This window comes from Petaurus breviceps, unplaced genomic scaffold (assembly GCF_028583685.1).
Source record: "Petaurus breviceps papuanus isolate PSGF00001 unplaced genomic scaffold, PetGlider_PUasm1.0 90503, whole genome shotgun sequence".
Taxonomy (NCBI): Eukaryota; Metazoa; Chordata; class Mammalia; order Diprotodontia; family Petauridae; genus Petaurus; species Petaurus breviceps.
The window spans coordinates 2,643,046-2,648,705 of record NW_027187265.1 but is presented as its reverse complement, the minus strand read 5'-3'; positions in this window follow the sequence as shown (position 1 = coordinate 2,648,705).

The window sequence follows — 5,660 nt, the reverse complement described above, 5'->3', positions numbered from 1 at the left end:
GGCAGCCAAAACAGGCAAGAATGCATTAAGATTATCTTTCTCACCTAAATCCACCCCTCTTCCTAACTTCTCTATTTTTATGGAGGGCATTATTATCCTTCCAGCAACCAGGTTTTCAACTATGTCACTCCCCTACTCAAGACATTGTAGTGACTTTCTTTTGCCTCAAGGATAAAATGAAAATTCTTCTATTTAGCATTTGAAGCTCTTCACAATCTGACTTAAGTCTACTTTTCTAGATGTAAGTTACTCTCATTCACTGCCTCTACAATATAACCAGACTGGTCTACTTGCCATTTCCACCAGAAGAAGGTGACATGAATGGGAAAAGGTCTTATGATCATGATGTATGAGGCTTAGTTGAAAGAACTAGGGATGTTTACACTGGAGATTACTTGATCACTGTATTCAAGCACTCGAAAGATTTTAATATGGAAGATTAACTTCTGCTTGATTTGGGGGTGGGGTGAGGGAGAGATTTAATGAGCAGATTTCATTTCAGTGTGAGGGAAAACTTCCTAACAATAGGAGCTATCAACAACTGGAATTGGGGTGAAGGCTGGATGAAAAATTGGGGATATTGTAGAACACACATTCAATCAGTTATGGTTTAGACTGATGATATTTACGATTTCTTCTATCTCTGAGATCCTGTGAGAAGTTTGTACAATGTGGCAGGTGAGAGATGAAATGACTGAGGAAACAAAAATTCCAGCTTTTGAGCATATTGATTTATTAAGTAATGCATGCCAATGGCATAATAAATCAGGACCAAGCCTCCTCAGCTTGGCACTAGACCCTGAATACAGGGAGAGACAGATTTTTAAGCATTACAAACAATTAATCAAATAAGACCAATTAATTAAACAAAAACAATCAAGCAGGATACAAAATTAGGTAATCTGATTTCTAATTGGAGGAAAGATTAGGGCTTTCTGAGTTGGGAGGCAAAGAGTGAGCAGGAATGATTCGCTGAAATCAGAAAAGGAGGTGTTCTCATCCCTGCCCCAAGTGTCTACTCAATAAAAGGAACATGGAAACAATAACTGATTGATTAGTATAGGGCCAGTTCAGATAAGATATATAGGTTGTTTGAGAAGTATAATTGTGAGAAAACTCCTTGCATCAATCTTCACATCTGACTGAGTTTCTGGTCAGCATAACCTAGGTCCTGAGCTAAGGGTCTCTAAACAGCAAATAGAGGTGGTCAAGCTTCCCAGTCACGAAGGGCTAGGTTCAAACAATGAAATCAAGTTTCCTCACAATTCCCATCATTGAATAAAGTTTTCTTACAAAAGGGAAATTAGATTAGTTCCATAATTGAATAGAAAGGGAACTGAGCGAGATCCGAATGGAGTCATAAGATAGAGTCAGAGTGGTTCACTTAATTCCCACAATTCCCTCTACAAGGTCACATAGGAAATTAGGGTGTGCTGTAGCCTGCCCATCTCAGCTACTAAGAGCTCATTGTTAAATTTTTAGTGTGAGTGTTTACACCAGAGAAATTTGCAAATGCTACAAATTAGGAATCAATATGGTTTTATTGATTTCCTAGGCTTAAGAAAATGGAGGGAAAATGTTAAGAAAGCAGCTTAAACTTAAAAGTGTCTGTGTGCATTTTCCCACTTGAAGAGCTGGTTGTTAAACATTTGGCAGTACATTCCTGTGATATGACATCTCAGTTCTGGAGCTAGGACTTAAACATGCATCTTCTCTATCTAAGTTCAGGACCTTTCCTTTTATACCCATTATTTCATAACTATAGTAATCTATTTTTCTGATAAAAACTCATAGATTCTTGGAATATTGCAACTAGAAGGAAGCTTTTTTTCATGTTACCTTATATCACTTATGACAGCCCCAGATAGATAATGGGTAAGTATTTCCTTTTTGGACCCCACAAAGACCATGGACTTCCCCATTTCTGTGCCTTTGTTTATACCATTCCCCCTTCCTAAAATATTCTCCCTCTACCTGTTGAAAATGAATCAACAAAGAATGTATAAAAATGTGCAAGGCACTTGGGATGTAAAGACAAAAATGAAACCATTACTGACCCTAAGGAGATGAACATTCTGTCTAATGTGCTTATATAATTGTATACAAAACATATACAACATAAGTCTAAAGTAGAAAGACACATGGCAATATGAAGGGGCAGTAGCAGCTGGGAGAATCAAGAAAGGTCTGAGGTGGGAGACAATGTTTGAGTGAAGTTTTGAAGGAAGATCAGAATTCTAAAAGGTGGAGGTGAGGGGTAGTGTATTCCAGGGATCAGGGTCAGCCTGTGCAAAAGCAAGGTGAGAGCCAGAGAAGCAATGTCATGTGCAAGAAGCAGCATAAAGGCCAGCTTAGCTGGACAGTAGATTGTATGAAGGTGAATAAAATCCTTTAAACTCCAAGTCATGTGCCACTTCTTCCAGGACGTCTTTTATGATATCTCACTTCCCAGTCAGTAATGACCAGCTTTCTCTACCTCCAGGGCTGTGCTGAAGCTAATGCTAACCAGTTCACAAGAGATGATTGTTAAATTCTTAATGTGAGCATTTACATTTAGTGTGACCATTTACATAAACCCAACTGTTTCCCTCCTAGGCTGTATAGTTTATTTGTATAAAAACTATAACACACATATACAGATAAATTGGCAAATACCACAAATCAGGGCTTGATTTATTGCTTTCTTGGTTGTCCAGACTTAAAAAAGTGATGGAGGAAATGTTAATAAGATAGATTACACTTTAAAGTGTGAACTTTCTTTTTTACTAGGGAGCTGGTTGTTAAATATTTACCAGCACACCACTGCCTACTTCCTGTCCTGACCTCACAAAGCACTTTCTTCAAACTTCTTTTGCATGCTTGCCATGTATCCTTACTGTACATTATGGCTTTCTGTGTCTATCTCCCTAGCAGACTGAAGGCTTCATGAAAACAGGGACCAAATCTTATCTAAACTTTTTATCTCCCCCAGTATTGAGCATAATGCCTTAGGCATGGTAGGTGTTTAATAAATGTTGAATTGAGATTCATAGATTCTTAGAATGTTATAGATGAAAGAGACCTAGCTATGTGACTATGCTCCATGAGCCTCAGTTTCCCTGTCTGAAAAGTGAAGAGATTGGGTAAGATCTCTTTCCCCCATTTGTCAGATTCTAAACAATGACTAAGTAATGCTAAGTAATCTGACCTTCTTTTGTGTTACCCCATATAACCCAGAGCCAGATTTAGATTAGGTGTAGAACAAATATTTAAAAGTATGTGAGTGTGTGTGTGTATGGGGGAGTAATGAAGGGGGAGGGAGGGAAGGAATGAACAGGGTGGAACCAATTGCTTCCTTCCTAGGCTGTGTGGTTTATATGTGTATGCATATAGGTATGTAGGTATACATATGTATGTATATGTATATACACACACATGCATATGGATACTCGCATTTTATGTATACACGCATCTACATACATATGTATGCATTGTGGTATATGTATATAGCTCATACATATGAATATATATATAGCTCATACATATGAATATATATACATATATATATATATGGTTTTAAGACTTGCAAAGTATTTTACAAACATTATACTTTGATTCTCATAACAATCCTGTGAGGTAGATACCATAGGTATCATTTTAATTTACAGATTAGAAAACTCAAGCTCAAATAAATGAAATGACTTGCTCATACTTACACAGCCTGGGATACTCACACTGGGATCCAAACCCAGGCCTCTCCTGACTCAAAGTCCAACACTCTGTTATACCACAATAAGAATAGACAAATTCCCCTGGTTCCAGAATTTCCAGGAACTCGAGACACTTCTCTCCCTTCCAAATATAGAAAGTGTTGGTTAGGTCTTAGGTTGGACATGGTGGAGACCCACAACCTTTGCCTTGTGCTTCAGTTAGCTCTCTGGGGCATTCTGACTGACTAGGTGCTGAAGGATAATGGAGGCTAAAGTGAATCAGCATGGGCTGATGTTAAATATACATGATGCCAATGATATTCAAATGATATAAAAACCAGAGGGATACTTTTTGTAATAGACTAGCAGCCTTGTTGATACTAGTCCTTTCCAAGGGTTCTGACCAGCACCCCCAGAGAGATTTGTAATGTCATTTCCAAATAAGTCTTTACTTGGATCAGAAGAACCTGGAACTGTGTTCTAACTCTGACATTTACTGGTCCTGTGACCTTGGTCAGGTTATTTCTCTCTTTGTTTCCTCTTCTGTAAAATGAGGATAGTGATACACTCCCTACCTGGTAGGATTGTTACCCAGGGAAGAACTTTATAAATCTTAAAGTGTTACAGAAATGGGAGCTGTTATTAACATTCTCCCTAGACATAGGTGTCTCCTCCACTTCCTGGTCCAAGCCCCAGGGCATCAAAGAAGCAGCTGCCTTGCCCCTCCCCAGAGCCTAATGCCAGAGTTATTGAAGGAGACATAGGGCTCATCACTATGCCCTAGGGGGAAGAGATCCCCATGTGGAATCCACCTCGTGAGGCTGATCTTGTCCTAGTGACGGGGCCATTGGGTGTTTGTGGGGGTAGGGAGAGGGTGTTAAAGTTATTAATAACACCCTGGCAGGCTGCGTCATCCCACCTCTTGGGTGAGGATGCTGACTCAGAATCCCAGGGCTCCAATCAGTTCAGATCCAGGAAGCCCCAAGCCAAAGGATTCATAGCATTCCCCTGCCCCCTTTGATGCAGTCCCAGGCCACCAGGGTGCCTGCTCGCTGACCTGGCCTTAGCTGGGGCCTCAAACCAAGACTCTGACCCTAGGTTGAGAGAGGGGGAGTGTGGGACTAATGGGTGTATCCTGTTTCCTGTTTGCATTGACCCAAGATATCAGATAGACTTTTGGTGTGGGTATGGGTAAGGGAAGCAGGGTGGGAGGAAGTCGGGAGGGGAGGTGGGATGTGGTAACAAGAACCACTTCCTCTCTGTGTTGAAAGCAGAACTCTCCTCAGGTTCTTTTAAATTCTGCCTCACTTCCCCCACCCCAGCCTGGAATGCAGGCCCGGGGAACCAGGAAGTGGTTATATAGTTATGTATTTCATTCCTGGGAAGATGGATTGAGAGAAGATGCAGGATGAAAACTTTGATATTTCCATGTAGATAACCAATTCATGCCTTTTCATCCCCTGTGATTTTTGTCCATGTTCTCCCTCATTATTGGGGTACACCCAACATGTTAAGGACCTTGACAATGGATATCAGTGGAGCATAAAAGATATCTGTGTGTTATCATTATTTGACAGGCCTATCTCCTTGTCCAGTCATCCATTTCTCTAATAATAATTTTTACCCCACTTCTCTATTTTATTTCTTTGTTAGTAATATGCTGCAGTCTACTCACCCCCACCATTTATCTCTTCATTGCCTTTTGGGTGATCTACAACTTTTATCCTTTGAAGACTGTCATTTTCCATGCTTTGTAGTCATGAAGTATATAGAGAACATGGATGTTAAAACATGAGATTGATTCAGGGAGAAGCTTGGAATCATTAAAAGTACTTCAGAATTTCCCCAAAAGCAATCTAGCTTGATCTCCACATGGGTATGCAATAGAGGATGGGCACTAGGAGAAATCCAGGTCAGTGGTGTGGTGTGTGTGTGTGTGTGTGTGTGTGTGTGTGTGTGTGTGTGTGTGTG